The sequence below is a fragment of the Schistocerca gregaria genome, chromosome 2, assembly GCF_023897955.1.
Source record: "Schistocerca gregaria isolate iqSchGreg1 chromosome 2, iqSchGreg1.2, whole genome shotgun sequence".
NCBI lineage: Eukaryota > Metazoa > Arthropoda > Insecta > Orthoptera > Acrididae > Schistocerca > Schistocerca gregaria.
Window position 1 is genome coordinate 891,749,891 of NC_064921.1, and position 23,941 is coordinate 891,773,831.

At 40.7% G+C, this 23,941-nt stretch overlaps 1 protein-coding gene across 1 annotated transcript in view; it reads left to right on the plus strand.

Annotated features, from left to right (window-relative positions):
* Nucleotides 1-2,401: 2,401 nt before the first annotated feature.
* LOC126335335 (diuretic hormone 45) overlaps nt 2,402-23,941 on the plus strand; it is a 1,260,052-nt gene continuing 1,238,512 nt past the window's right edge. The window contains exon 1 of the mRNA XM_049998494.1: nt 2,402-2,532. The gene's annotated coding sequence lies outside the window, so the exon portion shown is untranslated. The remainder of the gene's footprint in view (nt 2,533-23,941) is intronic.

Consider the following 23,941-nt stretch of genomic DNA (forward strand, 5'->3'; position numbering starts at 1 on the left):
GCAGGGGCGATTGTTGATAATACTAAGATGGCGCCAAAATCTACGGCCTTTTTGCCTTATCAGGGAGCATTTCGAACGGTATTGGTCATATTTTGCCGAAATACGGTGTGAAGTGTGTTTCTCGAATTACCATCTAAGCTCAGGGTCCTTGTAGGTGCCGCAAAGGATGGTCTTGGTTTGCGTATGGCGGGTATCTACCGTATTCCTTGCATTTGTGGTGTATCATATATTGTTCAGACTTTGAGGACTGTGGAGAACCGGTGTAATTAACTTAAGCGACACACACGTTTGCAACAGCCGAGCAAATCCTCCACTGCAGACCACCATCTTGTCATCGCTCATCCTTCGGATCATAACAAAACGGAGATTCTGGAATGCACTTCCAGCTGTTGGGGTGGTGTTAATAAGGAAGCTGTTGAAATGAAATTAGCAAGTAACCTTATAAATGGAGATGGTGCTTTTTGATTAAATTATACATGGCCCCCTGCTCTCTCACTTGTCAAAAAACAGAGAGGCAGTGTTTATACTGTCTCACCCTTTGATTGTTGATTTCACTATCGATAACTTCTGACAGCCTTCGGAGAGCCAGTCCTGACAAAACTGTACCATCTGGTGAGGAAGCTGTATGAGACAGGTGAAATTCCCTCAGACTTCAACAAGAATATAACAATTCCCATCCCAAAGAAAGCAGGTGTTGACAGATGTGAAAATTACCGAAGTATCAGTTTAATAAGTCACAGATGCGAAATACTAACGTGAATTCTTCACAGGCGAATAGAAAAACTGGTAGAAGCCGACCTCGGGAATGATCAGTTTCGATTCCGTAGAAATGTGTTGGAACACGTGAGGCAACACTGACCCTACGACCTGTCTTAGAAGAAAGATTAAGGAAAGGCAAACCTACGTTTCTAGCATTTGTAGACTTAGAGAAAGCTTTTGACAATGTTGACTGGAATACTCTCTTTCAAATTCTAAAGGTGGCAGGGGTAAAATACAGGGAGCGAAAGGCTATTTACAATTTGTACAGAAACCAGATGGCAGTTATTAGAGTCGAGGGGCATGAAAGGGAAGCAGTGGTTCGGAAAGGAGTGAGACAGGGTTGTAGCCTCTCCCCGATGTTATTCAATCTGTATATTGAGCAAGCAGTAAAGAAAACAGAAGAAAATTCGGAGTAGGTATTAAAATCCAGGGAGAAGAAATAAAAACCTTGAGGTTCGCCGATGACATCGTAATTCTGTCAGAGACAGCAAAGGACTTCGAAGAGCAGTTGAACGGAATGGATAGTGTCTTGAAAGGAGGGTATAAGATGAACATCAACAAAAGCAAAACGAGGATAATGGAATATAGTCGAATTAAGTCGGGTGCTGCTGAGGGAATTAGATTAGGAAATGAGACACTTAAAGTAGTAAAGGAGTTTTGCTATTTGGGGAGCAAAATAACTGATGATGGTCGAAGTAGAGAGGATATAAAATGTAGACTGGCAATGGCAAGGAAAGCGTTTCTAAAGAAGGGGAATTTGTTAACATCGAGTATAGAACTAGGGATCAGGAATTCGTTTCTGAAAGTATTTGTATGGAGTGTAGCCATGTATGGAAGTGAAACATGGACGATAAATAGTTTAGACAAGAAGAGAATAGAAGCTTTCGAAATGTAGTGCTACAGAAGAATGCTAAAGATTAGATGGGTAGATCACATAACTGATGAGTAGGTATTGAATAGAACTGGGGAGAAGAGGAGTTTGTGGCACAACTTGACAAGAAGGGATCGATTGCTAGGAAATGTTCTGAGACGTCGAGGGATGACCAATGTAGTACTGGAGGGCAGCGTGGAGGGTAAAAGTCATAGAGGGAGACCAAGAGATCATTACGCTAAGCAGATTCAGAAGGATGTAGGTAGCAGTAGGTACTGGGGGATGAAGAAACTTGCACAGGATAGAGTAGCTTGGAGAGCTGCATCAAACCAGTCTCAGGACTGAACACAACAACAACAACAACTTCTGACGTCGGTCATCTTTTGTTCGTGATGGCGCCAGTGTTTTAATTTTTATTTCTGACAACTGAGGTTTTAAAGTCTCTTGCACTGCGCTTACTTGCTGCAGTTCTGTCTTGAAACCGTTAGGGTGCACTCCTGCCGAAATATCGTCGGTTGTCGGATTATTTGAACATAGTATACACCGGGAGGAGGTCTCAAATGTGTCGATTCGATGACGGCATGGGATCTTCAGCGAGGTCGTATCGACGGCGGCGGCGCTCCGTCGTACGGGACGTGTGGGTGGCGTCGCTTCCCGCCGCGCCGCGTCGTGCCACCTGCCGCCGGCGCCGGCGTCGGCGTCGCGGCGCTCGCGTCTGCGCGGGGGAGGCTGTGGCGCTATAAAAGGGCGCGCACGGCGCCCGCTGCCACCACACGCCGACGCCGCCGTCGCCGTCGCTGTCCGCCGACTGCCGACCGCCGACGCTCACCGCCTGCCCGACGGCCGCTCGCCGCGAGCTCCAGCCGCCTGTACGGCCACCTGTTCCCCGCTTTACGCAAAAGGTAGGCACTACGTCACGCGAGCGCGTTTGACGCCAAACAAAAAAAAAATATATATAATAAACTCTGAACGATCCCCTATATTTACAAAAAAAGCACGTCGTATTACCTACGAAAATAAAAAATCTACAACTCATTTTTTTCGTAAATATTTTTCCAGTCAATAAACGACGTGAGAAAAATATGCGTATACGTAAGTCTATGACGTTACTTGAATAAGCGGGAGAATATACAATTTAAAAATCCAGTATATGTAAATCTGAAGTAATAACAAGAGTCTTGTTGATTCCACTACCCTAGAACAAGGGGACTTAAGCTGCGTAAATTAATTTGAGTGGAGAGATCATTTTCATACTAATTTTCCAATTGGCTATATTTTTTGTTAATTTGCGATCGATGTCGAGGACTACTAGGACTTCCTCTAGAGGAATTAACGCACCGATACCGAAACGAAATACACTTGCAGATATACCTTCCACTGTACTCATGCTCTAATGAAGTCAATATAAAACTGTCAGGCTCATGTGAAGTGCTTCGTGGATGAACTTGACAATCTTATCTTTACTACGTTAGAGGATGCTGTGGTATGTATAACTGCGAATGAATTTCATTTCAATAACTGTGCCTAAATGCCTGAAGACTTCCCGATATTTTGCAAACAAAGTCAACAGCAAATACAGGGGAGTGGTAAATCAGTATGAAAGTAGCATGTCCGCTTCAAAACAAAGTTACCAAGAGGACTTTATTTTCACGGAACATATTCAAGCCATAGACTAAGAATTTCGGAATGTGTAACCAGTGACAATATTTCTGCTGTCTTTCATTTCCATCTTCCATATCGCAGAGTGGCGGATTCATGAACGAGGCCAACTTTTCTCCGTTTAACGTTCAAAGCACCGCACTGATAAATGACCATAATGAAATAGTGCTTGAGTCTCACAGAACAATAGAACCTTACTGTACAATAAAAATAAAATCAGGTAGCACTATATTCCACTCAAACAGTTTTTTCACTCAGTCCGAAGTTATGTGTCATAACATTACAGAGTTCACGACAATTAGTATCATCAAAGATTAAGCAATTACTTTTTTATATATATTTACACTAAGCATTTCGCAATATTACAGCCGTACAAACATATTTGAATGGGCCACACACATTTTATTAAACTCTTGACACGTTTCGGTGATATGCAGTCTTGGAAACGGCATAAAACAGATGTATACAAATTATCTGCTCAGATCATAACTGCATAGGTGCATATGTCTGACCGCATACATTGAGTCAATGTATTTTATGTCCTTTTCAAGACTGGCAACACTCGAAGCGCGTCAGGAAATTAGTACTCTGTTATAGTGCAGACAAACGTATGATAAAATTATATAAGTGCAACTACGACCACTGCATCTTATCTCGCGTTCATGTAACATATTTCCTACAATAGAATCATCTTGAGATTGACTGAATTACTTTAGGAGAATCATAGATGTTTTTTCGAAATTTTTAGAGCATTACATAGGCCACTAAACAACTTAATTAATACTAACAACAAAAATCTGTCTCACGCTCGATTTTTTCGTATCGCCATGGAAACTTGGTACAGAAATTAGGAAATTTCAACTGAAATTCATAGTTCATAATAAGGCCTAACCTGACATTATCATACTCAAAGTTCACCACAGACCTTTCACCCTTACACACAACGTCAGTCAGTTTCAGATACTCTGTCAGAAAGCTGTGAAGTTGCATCGATTACCTGCACAAAAGTTACTGCTAAGCAGTAGATTACCGACAGTGGCAATAATAAAGAAATGTCACAAACGTACCAAATAACGAGACTAAAGAACGTCCAATACCATTTCACCGCGTATGACATATTCCCTCGATTTCTGGAACATGAACTACCCGTGTAAAAAATTTCTGAAAGGTGATATTGTACAACTAAATGTACTCCTGTTATCTTTACGGTGCAAACCTTCTGGTGAGTAATGCTTCGACGTGGGGAACAAAAATTTTGCAGCGCAAACAGTTTATTCTCTTGTAGTATGCCAGAAAAAACTGTTCTCCCTTAATTTAAAACCTTATATTGTATGCACACAAATGTCCTTCGGTCATAGGCACGGAATACGAGAATGACAAAGCTTGTGGCAAAGTTCCGTTAACTCGTTTCCCCGTGAGATAGTCCGTTATCACAGTCCTTGAACAATTACTGCCATCATACGTTGGTTTCACCTGCGATATTCACTGTTAACGGAGCTGCATGTTAGGTAAAAGCTTGCAATTAATTGCATTAATGAAATGCCAATAATTAAATGGCAACACATTGTAGGAAACGAAAACTTGATGTATGTAATGTATTGGAATACATTAGTTATTTTTAAAATCACTATCAGTGGCTGGTTATCAGAGAGTTTTCTACTTGAGTTACTACAGCGCTATGACAGCTTTTTAACGCAATTTTTTCTTCAGTTGGCTCAGTTTACGATCTTTCTTATCGTTAACTTCTGCGAGCTGCTACGGTTCTCTCACAAATTTGCTGTCAAGATTTTGGTTGTACATTACCCTAAGGAGCGTAAATTAGGTGAAAAAAGATGTTTTTACCTGAGGAGATTCCATCGCTGACTATGCTTGTCGGTGCAAAAAGTCTGATTTCTGAAAGCTTTGATTTCTGTTGAATAAATGGAGCACGGTTTTGGCTCCAAAATACACTTTACCACACACACACACACACACACACACACACACACACACACACACACACACACACACACACACACAAAACCATGGCAAAGCACTCACTACCTACATACAGTTATTATCAGTGACATATTTGACAGTAGCGTATTGAACTGTAGAGCGTTTTCAGACCATTGTAAGAGACGTATGATATGGACGACTTCTCAGCCTGAGTTTATCACAGTAATTTCAGATGTAATAACCAGAATGAGTTTAACTGACCTGCAATGAAACTAACAGTGTTAAGGAAATAACAGTCTCCGTGTAAATAATATGCGTAGGTAGTAACTACTTGATTCAGCTTTTAAATACAAGTGTTGCGACGTTAGCATCACCATTCGAAAACTTCTGCCTTACTGTAGAGCACAACATTGTTGACGATAGTCTTGAGAACAGCCTGTGATAAGATTTCAAGTTTAGTTCCGAAGAATGAAAACCGGTTAAAGTGAACTACTAAACATATTAAATAATTAAAACAGAAATATTGACTTGCTCTCTTTAAATGATTATTTGAATCGTTTCTCATGTATGTAACGAAAATGCAACAGAAATATTGTAGTTGGTGCCAGAATGAAGGACAACGCAAGGTTCCATTGTAACACAGTCGTGTTATAAACGTGCTGGATCTTAATGGCGTACCTTAATACATCCGTACATCCATGCTCCGTACATCTGAGCATTCAGAAGCATAGACAGCATACCGTTTGACGTTTGCAACATAGCAGTTAGGAGAAAACATAGGAAATCTATGTTACTATGTGCCAAATATTTAGCCATAAACATTAAGGCCGAGTATCTGTTCATCTAATGCAGGAAGATAAGGTCTTGTCTTATTGTGTGACTTTGTTATTATGGAGCAGTGATGAATTTAAAACAAGCGATTCAAGACGAGACTAAAGTGGAATGTCCATCTACCTCAACAAAAATGGCATGACCATCGTCTGTCATACAGAAAATCTCTACCCACTGACAGTGCAAAGTCATAAAAAGCCTGTTTCTTGCTTACACAGACAGACGTTTAAGAATATGAGAAGATGTGGAATCTGCTGATACGAACGTGTATGGTATAATTCTCACAGAACAGAACGAAAAACGATGTGATAACCCCTCTCTTTCGTTGATTCTCAGACATTAAAAAGAAATCATGATCTGTAACGAATTTTCTGTTAGATGGGACTGACTCATCAGTCCGCATTGCAAACTACATTTTGGCATCCACTTACGGTAAATGAATGTTGAACAAATAGCGTAGTTTGGTATATAAATGCTCCGTATTTCTTCTAGGAAGATTTTCATTTCAGCTAGTATCTGAATTAAATGCTGATAGCTAATAGCCCATCAGTCTTTTTCATTGCCTCCTTCTGCTTTTCTTCTTGTCTGACAATTACGGATTTGAGTATTTTTTTATCGAAATATCGTTCAGTCATTGCAGCGAAGATGTTATTCACGTCCACATGCAAAAAGTCTTTTTTGAGTTTCTATATTAATGTGTATCGTTGAATCTCATTACGCCTTTTAATTAAAATGCATATAATTATCTGGAATGTTACACAGCTTTGTATTTACGTTTATTGATTTTAGTTTTCAAATAGTCCATATCTTGGTATTTGCCTAAAATCAAAGGGTACTTACAGTTAATTAAAAAACCCGTTGACTTTCATGTTTCTCATTTTACGTAAATATCAGGCTACGAAATGTTTTAAATTTATAATTAGCACACGTAAAACGAAAATTGCACAGCAGTCCAGAACAACCACTGACGACATATTTTTAATAAAACGCGAAATACGTCTGGGACAATAAATATCAGTAATCCAGCGTACACAACAGGTATCCCATTAAAAAAAAAAAGATGTTAATACCATCGTCGCGCTAAGGGCCCATACCAAATTTCACTACGTTATTCCAATTTTCCTGTTATTCAGTTAACTGTCATTTTACGCATTGTTCTGTAAAAATTTGAGACTACAAGCGCTTCGTTTTATGCTTTTCTGTTTTAGGTTCCGAATACCCGACTTATTACGAAATGGGTTAATGCAGCGTGGTGGTATTTAAGCACAACGCTAAAGAACTTTCTTCTTTTTAATGAAATTGTCATCTGTGAAATTTGTTGGTGGCAGAAAATATTGACTACTTTCCCCACGTGTCTCACAATATTTTGTTGTTTCAATTATCTGATTCAAACATACGTTTCATTTTCCTTTAAATGATATCAGCGCATAGTTAATTTTTACAACTAAAGGAAATATTTTGAAGTTAGATTCATCGTGGATGCGTAGGATCTTAGTAGTGAAACATCAGACCGTCCGCCATAACCAGACTCAAATAGATAACTACTTTAGGAAGTTTTTAATTGGACACTAACTAAAGTATCTGCTGTAGATGAAGCAGAGACATTAGAAATGACAAGGATACTTCCGTTCTAGTGAATTTCATGTGGATTCGTTATTTCGTTCGCCAGACTCGGAGCCGGAGAGAAAACGGATAATATGCATGGAGACAACTAAATGACTTTGTGGCTTGGCAACGATTTGCTTACAACTAGAAAGGTTATTTATACTAAACAAAACATTATGAATAGCAAATTGTTACCTATTACAGGTAAAGAGCAATTCATGGATGCTTTCCTTACATAATAATCAATGTTTAAAATTAATTACTACAGAGGTGTCGTGTTTAGAGCAATTCTTCGTTTTTTGGTATCCTTAATTTAAACGTGATACTAACGACCGATAATATAGCGGATTTTTAAGATGACGAAGGCACGTTAACATTACCTTAGAAGAATTACAAGCTTTCACGATTCTGCTTCATATTCAATGTCTTACACATACCCTCACGCAGTCAGCGGAAGGATGATTGTAAACATTATACATTCTTTAAATTAAAAATATCTAATCAGCAGTTAATTGTAGTGGATTTCATTATTCCTACATTCATTAGTTTCAGTCAGGCCTTCGAAAGCAACATAGTACAGCAACTGCATTAATCAAAGTAACTGATGACATTAAACATGCTCTGTTTCTCGATGGGCACAGAACCTAGGTCTGAAACTAAACCCCAAGAAATCCCAGGTCATACTTATATCTCATCCAAAGTTACTCAGCCGGTATCTTCGCGAAACAGTCCCTAAAATACTCCTCAATAGTACCCAACTACCATACCAAAAAACAGTAAAGGACCTTGGAATAATCTTGGATGAACACCTAAACTGGGAAGAACAAACAGTCACAGCTTGCCGGAAATCGCTCTCCTCCCTACATGCAATTCAAAAATTTAGAAAAATGTTTCCAACCCATGTTAAACAAAAATTAATCCAAACACTAGTCTTGCTTAATCTTTACTACTGCGATGTAGTTCAACACGGCACAAATAGTGAAAATTCTAGATGCCTCGAGCTAGTAATGAATGCTTGCATTAGATACGTGTACAATATTCGGTTGTATGATCATATCAGTCCTTCATACTCCACAGCTAGGTTGGATACGCCCACATAAGGCACGCGATCTCCACACGATGTGCTAACTTCATCGATTTCTTAGCCACTGGTGCCCCCAATACTTATCTTCTCACATTAAACACCTTTCATCATTCCACAATCGCAATACCAGATCGGATACGTCTAGCATCTTGGCTGTACCTTTACATAACACAAAATCTTTCTCCGTGTCATTCTCCATCTCAGCCATACGACTATGGAACGCGCTTCCCTGTGATCTTCGTCTTATCCAGAACTACTCATCATTCAAGAGGGAACTCAAAACTTACATATTAGGGACGGTATAGCCACCATTGTTGTGCTCCTACCATCGCTTTCTTTCTCCTCTCCATCACAGCTTCGAATTTTACCATTCTATTTCTCTTCCTCTAACCTATCTTCCTCTTATATATCTCTTTCACTCCATTCTATCGTCTTATGTCTCTGCTCGATGAAAGTAACTCACAAGCTCCAAGAACATAACGAGAAAATTTCCAACTAACAATGGGACTGACATTCACAAAAGAAAAGTATGTTTACTCTCATATACATTATTATTATTATTATTATTATTATTATTATTATTATTATTATTATTATTATTATCATTATTATTCTTGATTGTTATAATTATTTTTTATTGTTATAATTATCATTGTACTACTGTTATAATCTATTTTTTTCTTTAACATCAATACTGCATAATACGTTATATGTCCTTAATGTTCTGTAGAAACTGTAACTCGTTCAATCTGCCTGGTTAGGTGTAAGAGAGGGCCTGAAGGCCCTAATCTTGCCAGGTAAAACAAATGCATAAATATATAAATAAAATAAAGAACTGCTACGCAACTAGGTTCTTCGAAAATAATTTGCAGGTTAAGTAATTTTGCGTTTTTCAGGACTAACTTAAATCTTTCTTGTTTTGCGCACAGCTTTTACAATCGCTCATAAGGAATGGAAAAATTACGATGACTTTCTCTTTACAACATTCCGTATTTAGGGAGAAAATGTAGCTGCGGGAAAGGTTAAAGTTTCCATGCGTGCAGCCATACATTTTATCTATGACCGATTGCTATTTATTCTTGTGACTTAAAGGCACAGGATTCGATGATATTGAGTTCATTAGAAAATTATGATTGTAACTGAGTCGCAGTTATTGAATATTTCTCATTTTCTGAAATATTGATTGAATGTGGTAATAATTTACCTTCACCCTATAGCAATCTGAATACTTGTTATCCATAGAACTGAAGCACTATTTATAGAAAGATACATGGAAATCTCATAAGAAACTCAAAGCATTTTGTGTTGCTTAGCTTACGGAAAAGCAGCAAATGAGAACTTTAGCAAACGCAGGAAACACAGTGCCCGTTAGGAACTAAAGTAAGGCCAGAACGAGGCATGTCGTGTATCATCTGCTTTCTTTTTATTGCGTATTTTCCCTCTGTCAACGAGTCTTCAGATATTCCTTAACTGGTGGTAAAACGTTTAAAGTTAACAGCTGTGGTCAGAACCATAGTTCAAGGTGTATTTTTGTTGTGTTGCCCTCAGACGATGAGTTTTGTGATGAATATGTGATATCGTTGGCTGAGCGACATTATCAACGAGAAAGCAAATAACTGCAGACCTGTTGTGGTTTGTCTTCCAAGGAAGACAAGAAATTTTCCTTACATCATGTTGTTAGCGCTGTTTGCAGGGTGAGAATCTATTGCAAAAATCGAACACTGATCTAGTTTTTGAGAGCTTTACATGATGTCAAGCAGAGATAAACCTGCGACAGCTAAATCATTATTGAAATATTTTATTAAAGTCTACTCTCAAATTTGTTTTTACTCTGATGACCGATTCCGTTCTTGTTCTGAACGTCTCCAGATCCATTATAGCTGTAGACCAACCGTTCAGTTTCATGTGCTGCATGGAGCCTTCATAGGCCACCAATCACTCTCCATAATTCGAAGTTGCCGACGTGACTACATTCACGACTTGAAAAGTATAATACCAGTGCTTTCAATCGGCAATATATTACAAGATAGATTTTGGAACCCTGTGTAATTAGATACATAACTCTTGATCGAAGTGAGGTCGCTGAGATATGTTCTGTAGAAATGTCGGGAGACACATTAATTGGTGTTATCTTGGCGTTAAATGTTGACAACCGCATTTCACGATAATATGTTACTTAGTTTCAACGTAATTTGTCTTGCTCCTTAGCGAAACGAGATCATAGATATGTGTGCTCTGCACACTATTTTATGCATGCACAATTATATGTGTATAAACGAAGTAATCATGTAGATATAGATATAGAATTGTGGAACTGAATCGCATGAACAGAGTCCCTACACGCATCAGTTTGGCCGGTTTGTAATGTAGTTGTATTATTCAGTAATAACAAAGCATACACTCCCTTCTAGGTGGCATAGGCAATCAAATGCTAATCTTCTAGCTTCATGTAGCCCCATTCTTGATGGAGTTTTTACATTCGGTGTTGGTCTGAATATGGTCACGCAAAGACTAAAGATAGTTTATAAACACAGAGTACACTAAAACCGAAAATTCAGTGCAACACGACACAGTAAGTAGTGCAAATAAATGGTGAGCAAGCGAGATGACGCGGTGATCAGGATTTGTCTCGTATGCTGATGGAGAAAAACTGCCATTCGACATACTGATTTTGGATTTTCGTAGTTTCCTTACATCACTGTAATGTACAGGCAGGATGGTTTGTTCTAACAAATAACAGCCAATTTCATTACATTATCCAGCTGGAGCTTCTAGTTGTCTCTTACGAAGTATGGGACAACAGGAGGTGAAACTGCGGTAATTATTCTTTTGCAATCTGTACTTCATCCAAAAATCTTAGAACACCATAGAAAGGACATGCAGCCACGCAGCGAGCACATCCTAACGTTTTATTCAGCCAAAACGAAGAGCTGTGGTCTAGCATGGTGGTAGATAACGGGTGAAATAAAGACGAAAAAGCATTCCAACAGTAAGTTTTAGAAGCCCCAGCCAAATTCTCTGATCAATACAAGAGAATAGTAATGTAACGCGTGCAAGAAGACATTGTCCAAAGAATTCATTTTACTTGTTCTTTTCTATACGAAAGACGTGTTACGTTAAAAGTGTGACGAATTTTGTATGATTTACAACTTTCACAAAAACATAGAATTCAGAGAGAAAGAAGTTTTAGAATAAGTTCACTTCTAGTTAAATCTTAATATCTTTTAGTTTACATTAACTTGAATTATAAATAAGTGAAATAATTGTGTCATACATAGGTCAAATTCGGAATAGTCGACTCGCATGTAAGGTTTGTTAAACCCTACGCCACCCGAGCAGCACATACAATGGCCTTTTGATTGATAAAATTTTTACTCAGATACTGCCTTGTGCTTTTCCCCTGTATAATTTTTTTACTTGTTAATCATCCACATCCAGATTGTGCCTTTTGCTTTTCCCCTGTATCATTTTTCATTTGTTAATCTCCCACATCCAAATTTTGGACAAAAATGACTTCCTGTACACTTTTGGATTGCCAGGTTCAATAGCTTAGAGTAATTTCCACTTTTCATGTCCCACTTGACTTATCCTAGAGATGCCCTTAAAATAATCAGTTCATGTTACACATTAAGAAACATTGGAAGTTCTGTTGTTCTTAAGTGCGTAGTTTTATATGGCAAACAATCAACCACTAATTCTCTTCATTTGGAGCACCTACGTAATGTCAAAACAAACGAAGAGTTCACTCGAATTGTATGTTCCAGAAACAAAAAAATGTTCCAATACCCAGATCCCGACCAAGCAATTCGGAAGATTTCCCTCCGTTGCAACGCAAATGTCGGACGAGGAATCCCTTCCCAAATATTCCCAACTGGGAAACCTTTTGCCCCTTTTCCAGTTCGTGGTGAAAAAATGACACCACAGAGAATGTTAATAAAGTCTTGAAGTAAATAAATATTGTAAATTATTTTATTTGAAATTAGTGTCAGTACCCTATTGGCAAAATCTTCAGGCACCTACACACGTAGCTAGATAAGTCATCTAAACCTTCACGCTATTACAGATATCACTAACACTAAAAGGCTTCCGTAGATTTCTAAAAATTCTGTGTAGGGTTAGACTCTCTTTACCTTTAACGACAGATAGAACTTTGTAATGCGAGCGGTCACAGCCGTAAATATCATAATGAACGGAAGTAAAATGAAGTGCAAGACAGCTGTAATTGGTGATTTCTTTATTGTCACAACCGTTTCCGCTGCAGTATAGCAACGTTATCAATGAAAACACAATAGTGGACCAAGATACCCCCAATATTTGTAGCAGTTTGATTTTTGAATACCAACGGTGCTTCTAACAACAGAGGTGTGCAGAATCTATATCTACAGAGAAGTTTTAGAAATCTACGGATGCCAGTTCATATTAGTAATCCTTGTAAGAGCGTGGACGTTTAGACGACTTATTCAGCTGCATGTATTGGAGCCTGAAGATGGTGCCAATGAGGCACCGAAAGTCGTAGTCACATAAAGTAATTAATAAAATTACGGCTCCCGGTATTTATTTGCTTGAGGTCTTCGACCAACCGCAGTCCCATTCCATTTATACAAGACAGAACTACGGAAACTTGTTAATAATGTGTCTTAGCCTCTCTACGCATTGCAACTTTTTGTTATTTATCAACATAACTCTCGTTTAAGAAACGAAATAGCGAAGTGCTACAATATAGCAGGTCAGCAACTGGAAGCAGTTAATTCCATAAAGTATCTGGGAGTAGGCATTAGGAGTGATTTAAAATGGAATGATCATATGAAGTTGATCGTCGGTAAAGCAGATGCCAGACAGATTCATTGGAAAAATCCTAAGGAAATGCAATCCGAAAACAAAGGAAGTAGGTTACAATACACTTGTTCGCCCACTGCTGAATATTGCTCAGCAGTGTGAGATCCGTAGCAGATAGGGTTCAAAATGGTTCAAATGGCTCCGAGCACTATGGGACTTAACTTATAAGGTCATCAGTCCCCTAGAACTCGGAACTAATGAAACCTAAGTAACCTAAGCACATCACACACATCCATGGATTCGAACCTGCGACCGGAGCGGTTGCTCGGTTCCAGACTGTAGTGCTCGGCCACGCCGGCCGGCAGCAGATAGGGTTGATAGAAGAGATAGAGAAGATCCACCGGAGAGCAGCGCGCTTCGTTACAGGATCATTTAGTAATCGCGAAAGCGTTACGGAGATGATAGATAAACTCCAGTGGAAGACTTTACAGGAGAGACCCTGAGTAGCTAGGTACGGGCTTTTGTTGAAGTTTCGAGAACATTCCTTCACCGAAGAGTCAAGCAGTATATTACTCCCTCCTACGTATATCTCGCGAAGAGACCACGAGGATACAATTAGAGAGATTAGAGCCCACACAGAGGCATACCGACAATATTTCTTTCCACGAACAATACGAGACTGGAATAGAAGGGAGAACCGATAGAGGTACTCAAAGTACCCTCCGCCACACACCGTCAGGTGGTTTGCTGAGTTTGGATGTAGATGTAGAAGCACGTGGAGTTTACATAGCAATGTACTTGCAGATACTTTACAATGCCTGCTACCTGTATGAAATGGCTGCGCTAGTTCCGATGAACTGCGTTAGAGGAGAAAGTGCTTAAACTGAGGGCACTGAAAATTATAGTAGGTTACCTGTTTATCTCCAGCGAGGAGCCGTAACTCCAGCCAGCACGTCAGTTACTACACTGCGGCACTCCAGCTCGCTGCAAATTATCTATATAAGCAGACAAGAAATATCGGAGCCCAATTGCCGCAGGGCAGGCAACATTACGCAAACAGAGGAAGCTCATAACTTGAAGCGGAGCTGTCGGCGGGCCGGTAGGCGAGCGGGGGCACACGGTTGCCTGCCTGCTAGCCGGCGGCTCGGGTGGGCTGGCGCGTCGCGCCGATGGCTGTCGGTAATGAGTAATTCACGGCGGAGAACTACTCGTCGCGGACAAAGACCATTGTCGAGACGGGAGGGCAGATTTTAATTAAGTCCCGCCGGGGACACAAAAACCTAATTGGAATGAGATAAGTTGGAGTGACAGAGGTACTCAGCAGCAGATAAGGGCGGTGTGTCCGCCGTTTGCGCCGCCCCCGCCTGTGTACACAGCGGGAGGCGACGCGGGGCAGCATTCCGTCACGTGACGAGCGCTAGCGCTTCTGTTTCATCTTCTCGCAACCGCTCGAAATTCCTCTAATTTGCTTGTCCCACGGCCCACCGCCACACCTGTCGCGTTTACAGACTCGCGTCAGCGAAAGCGTTCTGCATACATATCAACCCTTTCCTGCTTGTCCTACCGTGCCGTTAACCAGCTGTTGTAAACCTGTATACGCCCACTGCTTGGATTTTCCTGCACTGCTATGTACGTCCAGATGGCGGTGAATAAAAAAGCTTTAACTATTTATCGTAGAAAATATGTGCCTCATTGCGTGCTATCTTTTTCTAAAAACCTCGTTACGATTTCTTGATTCGTTTATGAGATATAACGATTGTTACTACCACCTGATCCGCAATGTGCAACGACATGAATGGCCGCACCGCGTGTGACCAATATGGAGAACGAAATGAGATATCCTTTTGTCCGAGTTTTAAACAAAATTTAGGTGTCTTATCTACATTTCATTTGCTGCAGTATATGAGCAAAACTGAACCGTACTCCAACTATAGAACTATACATTTCACGCAATGTTTTATTTAATTTGAAGTTGCACGCTAATAATGGCATGTAACGAAAACAAATTCAGTCCTTTATCAAGGGAAGTTATCAGACTGTAAAAGCTGTAGAAATAAAATTTTTTCTACCTAATAGTTTTTTCAACGGATGGTAAGTATTTCATAGGAGCCGGCAAGTCCGCATGGAAGCAACTGGGTGCGTAGCGTCCGACCGTCCAACGGATTGAAAACCCAATAATCGAGAACGAAATGAAATCTCTTTCTGCCCTTAATTTTAAATAAAATTTCGATATTTTATTTACATTTCGCTGACTGCAGTCCATCATGTGCAACGACGTGAATGGGCGCGCCCTGTGTGACCGTTTGTCGGACATAAAATCCAGTCTCTCCGAGAACGAAATGTAATATCCTTTTCGTCTGAGTTTTAAACAAAAGTTAGGTATCTTATTTACTTTTCATTCATCGAAAAGTCTGGGAGAACAGGGAACTGATATTCTCTGGGATCTAATGCAGAAGATCTGGAAAGGAGAAAGAATGCCGCGTGCGTGGAGAGGCAGTATACTGGTTCCCATATAGAAGGGGAAAGGGAATATCCAACACTGTGGCAATTATAGAGAGATAAAACTGATTTCCCACACAATGAAGATCTGGGAAAGGATAATTGAGGAGAGGTTGCGTCTCGAAACTGAAGTATGTGAAGAACATTTCAGATTTATGCTGGGAAGAGGGCCAACCGAGGCATAGTAGTACAAGCCGAACTGCATATGGCCTTTATCGATCTTGAGAAGGCATATGAGAGAGTGACGAGGCAAGAGATACGCAGGTATCTGAGAAGTAAATGCCTGCCACAAAAATATATCAGGGTGGTAGAAGACATGTATGAAGGTCCAAGGACATAAGTCAGGAGCAGTGCAGGTGCCACAATGGAATTTCCAGTGAAAGTAGGACTACATCAGGAATCTGCTCTCAGCCCATATCTCTTTGACCTTGTCATGGATGTGCAAGTCAAATATGTGAAAACAGTGGCATCTTGGAGCATGATGTTTGTCGATGACGATGTAATATGTGAACCCACCCAGAAGGCACTTCAAGACAAGCTTGAACAGTGGAGCAAAGTCCTAGAGGAAAGGTGAATGAGAAATAGCAGGGTGAAAACAGAGTATATGTGTACAAAGGATGCCAAAGACCTATATATTAACCTGCAAGGAGAACAATTGACGTTGGTCAAGAAATTTAAATACCTAGGCTCTTACATGCGAAGCGACGGAGGACTGGAGGCCGAAATACAGCACAGGAAACCGAGCGGAGTACTGTGTCATGAGAAGGTCAGCTGCAGAATGAAAGGAAAGCTTTACAAGTGCGTGGCGAGGCCTGCGATGCTGTATAGTGCAGAAACTTGGCCAATTACCAAAGCCCAAGAGAAAAAGATGGAAGTGGAAGAAATGAGAGTGTTAAGGTGGATGAGTGGGGTGACACGAAAGGATAGAGTAAGGAATGATTACATCAGGGGGAAAGTGAAAGTGGGACCCAAAGGGAAGAAGATTCAAGCAAGTAGGCTAAGATGGTTTGGACATGTGCAGAGAAGAGGAGAGTACTATGCAGGGAGAAGAGTTTAAGACCTAGAAATTGAAGGATTAAGGAGAAGAGGAAGACCGAAACTGAGACGGAAAGACAAGGTAGCAGGGGACCTACGGGAGAAAGGATGGCTCAGAGAAGACGCACTGTATAGGCATTTTTGGAAGAGAAGGTTCCAGCAAAGCAAAGCCGACCCCACATGACGTGGGGAAAGGCTGAGAAGATTATGGTGATAATGATGACGGCAATGTGTGAGCTAACATCAACGACACGTAAAGTTTATGAAATGCTTTTTTAATCTCTGTGAACTCTTTAAAATTTCGAGCTATGTTGTACTTAATTTGATGCAGAACAGTAAGTATGATGTATAACGAAAAGAAATTCAGTTCTGTATCGTGTAAAGATAACAGACTGCAAGATATGAAAAAATCAAATTTTTTCACCTAATAGTTTTCAAAAAATCGGATGAAACGTGTTTCACATCGGCCCGGAACGCTGTCTCTCAGCTAAGGCGCCAGCATTTGGCGGGCAGTACAGCCATAAGAAAAGTTTCTTCAGCACGCGACGTAAAGAGCACGTCTGTAGTAACGAAAGGGTTTATAGGGAAAAATCTATTTCGGAAATTTTTATATAATTACATTAGAGAGCGACTAGATGCTCAGTCATTATTTATTGCTGGCATAAAAATCGAACTTAACAATCATTCTGAAATCCGAAGATAAAGAAAACAAGACCCGGAAGGTAGAAAGATTCAGTACTGCTTGATTACCCGATTGCAGAACTGTCTCCAGAAGCAGCCACATCCATTAAATAGATGGGTGAGTGTGTACGGAGCAGTTAAAAGAGGAAAGACGACATAAGACTACCCACAAAAATGATTCAAATGGCTCTGAGCACTATGGGACTTAACATCTGTGGTCATCAGTCCCCTGGATCTTAGAACTACTAAAACCTAACTAACCTAAGGTCATCACACACATCCATGCCCGAGGCAGGATTCGAACCTGCGACCGTAGCAGTCGCGCGGTTCCGGACTGAGCGCCTAGAACCACTAGACCACCGCGGCCGGCAAGACTACCCACAGGTAAAGCGAATACCAGACTAAGATGCACTGCAGAAATTCTCAGCAACTGTACAGTGTGTTAATTTAAGTTGACCGTTAGCCATTTGTTTTTGACTGTAGCTAAGTGACGCTGGTACACAAAGTACCCTCCACCATACGTCATAAGGAGGATTAGCGCAACCCTCCTCGTGAATCAATTTATCTGTTAGTCGAAACCGTATCAAATTCTCTACAAAATTTCCTGAGATTAGTCTTCACATACAGACAGAAAAAGTCATCGGGAGACATTGTAATACGTATAGATTGGGTCAAGCTTCGCTGCTCTCTCGAGTATCAGCGGCTGTTTACTTTAGTGCTTTTCCGCCAGATACCCCTATCTTTATAACAGCCTAACTGACCAACTAGTAGCTTCTATCGTTCCCAGGAGATGTCACTGCAAACGCCAATTAAATATAGGACAGATGACAATGCGTGTACTTACCACCCATCATTTCTATAATTATAAATTATGTACACAAACCTTCCTTGTGAATCAATGTATGTATCAGCGGAAAACGTGTCAAAATGCCGACAGCAGTTCCTGAGGTTAGCATTCACATACAGACAGCTACAGGCGGAAGAGGACTTCAGTTTACTAGTAGGCCCCTATGTAGATGCAACGAGTCAGTGGTATTCATTGATCACGTTGTTGGATCTTGTTCCATATTCAGGTGCCAATTTCAATTTCAGCTTGTCAGTGCGCCTCTGATGGATTTAGCACATTAGAAGTTATGCGGGTTTCCATCATTTGTGCCGTGCATTTAAACTAGGCTGTGCGCTCTTATCAGCCGCCACTTGAAGGTACAGATCAGCCTTCGGTAAGCAATGCAATTAAGAAATATAGTTTTCTTAGAAAAAACTTCATATTTCAACCGTCAAGAGCTGCCGAACAATATTCATAACCGGTCTCAAAGTTCACATCACCTTACAAGCCAATATTAAAACCTTGGCGTCAAATAACTTAAGAAACATCCTTCACCACATGCAATAGCAAAATGTATCATATAATCAGCTGTACCAATAATATCTAATCTTCATCTGTATATTACAATCGGCTTCCATTTCTCCGAGTGGATGCACTCAGCGTAATTTTAAGGCACTTGAAGATGAAGCGAAGATCGAAAAAAGTTTGAATAAAGAATTATTTTACAGCAGCTGTTGTCTGTTGAATTACGAGCTGCGGAACAGTACCTCCACAATATCATTTTCTTTGTCGTCGGAAAATAATAACGTATGCGGTTGTCATTTTAGAGTTATTACAATGAAATCTTAATCTGTGGGGCCCCTACATCGACTTTCAGCTAGAATTGGACGGCGAAAAGTAAAAGACCATCTAGCGTAAGTCATCGGTCATATGAAGATATAGAAACTTTCTCACTCGTCCTTGCTACACAAATTACTGAAGTTGCAAATCTCTGCCACTCTAGGAAATATAAGCCATCGAGCTTTCATCATTCAAAAATACACATCACTGCCAAACAAACGGGATTGCCGAACTTCAGCTTTCGTATAATCCATTCCCTGAGCATAGTTTTCACTTAAGGGTTTGCTGGAAACATATAAAACCCAGAAAGTCTGCCTTGAAGTAGAACTAGTGTTCATGAACAAAACATGAAATGCCTGTAGAATCGCGAACCCTCTACATCGCTTAAAACACTTTAATTTCATTCCGATGCAACGCTGCTGAAATCCCGATCCGTGGCTTCCCTAAACAGATTAACCTGATTGTTTGGATAAGATGACGTGAACAATGTTTCCCCATCCTTGTACTGTTCGAATTTCTGTTCCGCCTCTGTTGACCTCGTCGTCGATGGTACGTTAAAACTCCAACTTTGCGTCCTCTTTCCTCATTATTCCTGACTGCAACAATCAAAATAAAAACTAGAATGTGAATGTTGTTGTTGTTGTTGTTGCGCTCTTCAGTCAGAAGAGTGTAGATCGCACAATAACATTTTGCAAAACTGGATTTCTCTACCTCTTGGACGTATGATTATATTACGCCTCAATGACTGTATGTGTTATAACCGGTATTACACACATTCACTATCCACACAGTTTTGTGACTGATTTCATTATCCAGTTTTAACAAATCAGTTGGGCGATATTTTTAACATCATTAAACACTCCTGGTAAGTAACGCACAATATGATATCAGCCGTAGCATTGTCGCTTACAGAAAGCAGCTTCAGCTACTCTGAGTAGTATGGCTTTGGTTCTAAATTAGTTTGCTCTTCTAGGTGTGGTGAAACAGCGGCTGAAGATTGGTAAATCATGCCGTAGCTCCGACACCGTGTCAGGCTATACGGCCGTCCCTTGGTTAACTCAGTTGTCTCAAACCCCATCGCCGAGGAAAGGGACTGTTGCATGTAGCACTTTTTCGATAAGCGAGAAGGCTTAGACAAATCTCTCCCTCGATGGATGATTTTTATTACGGAATAATTTGTTGTTGAACCAAGGATCAGTCCTGACACCTTGCAGTCGATTTCGACACATGAAGATGTAGTGTTCCTCCAGTAGCGCAAGCCTTGGAGCAGTACAGCTCAGTAAGTATTATACATTTTAACTGTGAAGCTTTTGTCGAAAACTTCTGTTTCCAATTCACGTCACGAACTAATGACCGTGTTAAATGGAAACATTATTAGCTGTTGCCACTCTGCTGTGTCGAAATCTTAGTATACAAGACATACTTTGGGGTCTATATCGATCTAATAAGCTGAAGGCTTTCATACTTTCACTGGACGGCGACTCGGAACTAAAAGCGAAGCATGCTTTTACTAGACAAAAAAAAAAAAAAAAAAAAAAAAATCATAATGTCTTGTTGCCATATCATCTTTAAAGCAGAAGCCGACAGGAATTTTTTGATTGCGGTAATTTTACGCTGTAGCGTAGTAAGGGAAGCGAATGGATCGCATATTGCTCCCGGTCTCAGGCCGATGCCCTCACGACAGTTCTAAATTATTCCACAACATTAGGCGGCATGCGATGCATTCCGTTATTACGGAGCGGGTTGCGTTCACTACATTTCCATTTTACTTACACGCTCATCTGGACGGCTCCTTAAAAAAATATGCAACCCACCGTCACGCAACATTTTGAACGTGTCTGCTCACCGTCATTTTATAGGTTTCATCGTGTTTACAACACCGCTAGTTTACAGATTTCTTAGAGATATGCACAAAAGAATGGAAAAGAAAATTGAGGAATTGTTGGCAGCTCTGACGTTGCCTTTGACAATGGAGGCAAGACTTAAGAAAAATCAACACACAGTCATTTTGTCGGCATGAAAAAAGCATTCGACAACGTTAAACAGTAGGGAAGGACGAGTAATATACAGAACTTACAAGCACTAAGAGGGAACAATACTAACGGAAGTCTAAGTGCTCATGTTAAAATGGGAGTAAGACAGGGATGCAGTCTTTCGCTCCTACTGTTCAATTTGTGCATCGAAGAAGCAATAACGGAAATAAAAGAAAGTTTCAAGAGTGGGAGTTAAATTCCCGGTGAAAGGAAATCATTGATAAGATTCGCTGTGGACATTGCTATCCTCAGTACAAATAAAGAAGTAGTACAGGACCTGTTGCATGGAAAGAACGTTCTAATGAGCACACGATACTGATTTTGGGCGAACCGGATAAAGAAGCAAATAATGAAGAGTAGCAGAGATGAGAATAGCGTGCAACTCAATGTCAGGAATTTTGCATGATGTCTACACTTGTTTGGTTTTCTTGTTCACTTCTGTATAGGCACTAAACCACATGACTACAGAAGTATGCTGCATGCATCTTATTCTTGACACTGGAAAATAATGCGGTAATTGGTTAACGAAATAAAATTTCTTTTGTGTAACTGGTTGCTGATTATTCCAATGAATACATTTACTGTTTCTAAAGATCGGTAATATACTAGAAAACTAACAAGTACAAATGCCACTGCAGCGTAACGAGGAAGTACCAAGCATAAGTGAGGCAGCTACACATCGTACCAGTCCACAAGTAAGAATCAAACAGTACAAGGTGGTCCTTGAAGGAGAAGTGTTTCGATAGCCGTCATTAAGGACTGGAAAAATGTCTGTTCACATGCCCCATCATCAATAGTTTCATCCAGTGCCATATTAGACGATGGTAGTCGGTAGCGGGGGAGGGGAGCGGAAAGTCTTCTGTGCCAAATAAAATATGCTAACGGCATACGAAACACGGGATTTGATTGGCTAGCCTACTGGCTGTAAAAGCTGGACATAGAGAAACTAGAAAAAAAACAAAGATAAATACAGGATACAGCTATTAAATACCGATCGGCAACGTAGGACTATCATTCGAGTTGGATGCAATCGAAGTAGGAAATCGGCCGTGAGCCGTTAAAGAAGACACCACAACAGTTGCCTTTGGTGGTTTACAAAAATAGTAGCAGAAGTAAATCAGTTTGAAACCCACACGTACCGATTACGATAGGGTACTAGTTCTATGACCCGTCGACCAAGAAGTCATTAAATACGTACCAATTACGACTCTACTAAGGTGTCCGTTGCACCATCTCGACTCGTAAGTCGAGGTCTTGCAGTGTCCTATGACATTCCTTCATTTCGTGACACACTTTTCCGAAGTACTCTTGCTCTCTTAATTGCAGTCTTCTTTTTCCTGGTCTTATCCCGTATCTGGACGGGGTCGGCTTGTTATTCAGGATTTGGCACTGTTAGTGGTAGAGCGTGGCTGGTTACCCTTTCTTTCGCGAACCCTTCTCCTCTCCCTAGCATGGAATTTTTGCACCTCAACTGTCTGCGTCTAGTTCTATCCCATATGAAAGTGTGCGAACGTATTGGCGTGTTTGAGGGTCGTATAACTAAGGCGGGAAGTGGCTGCCAGCCCAGTATTCACCTAAACTGACTTGGTAACTAGCCTAAAAACAACATCCAGGTTGTACGGCCCACCGGTCGTAATCGTTAATCCACTGGACGGATTCGATACGGGGCAGGCGAGGCTTCCCGAATCCTGGATGCGGGGTACTAACGCTCGCGGCTATCAGAATGAGCGTTTACCTCACTCAAGTAAAAGCCATAATCGATACATTTCAACAAAATATAAAAACAAAATGAATAGCCATATAATTATAATAATGTCGTGCGACGAGGGCCTCCCGTCGGGTAGACTACTCGCCTGGTGCAAGTCTTTCGATGCGACGCCGCTTCGGCGACTTGCGCGTCGATGAGGATGAAATGATGATGATGATGATGAAGATGATGAAGATGATGATTAGGACAACACAACACCCAGTCCCTGAGCGGAGAAAATCTCCGACCCAGCCGGGAATCGAATACGGGCTCTTAGGATTGACAGTCTGCTGCGCTGACCACCCAGGTACCGGGAGCGGACTCAATAGCTATATCATTCAGCGAGACAAGAGTATGGAATCAAGCGCTATTTTGTGACAATTCTCTAATACTCAATAAATGGATGGATATCATAGGAGTGTTATTCTTACTGCAATACCATCAGCAAGAACATCAGCTACCATGCAGCTGCCACATTCCAGTCGCCTTTGGTTTTCAAATACTGTATACTGTTAAGTTCCTCTCTTATGAAGCTCGCGTATCGCACAGCGGAGGTACAGAATTATATTGTTTTCATTCAAACGGCTGTAAACGAATGACGGACGCGTCGTTGGATGTTACGCTGCAGCCTGCGAGATGCAAGTGTTTCACTGCCAGTCGCAGCCTTCTGTTGCGTCACGCACATTACGTAAGACGGCGGCCCCCATTTAGCACACTGTCTGGCCGATACGTGTTTTGTCATCCGAGAAAGCCAAAG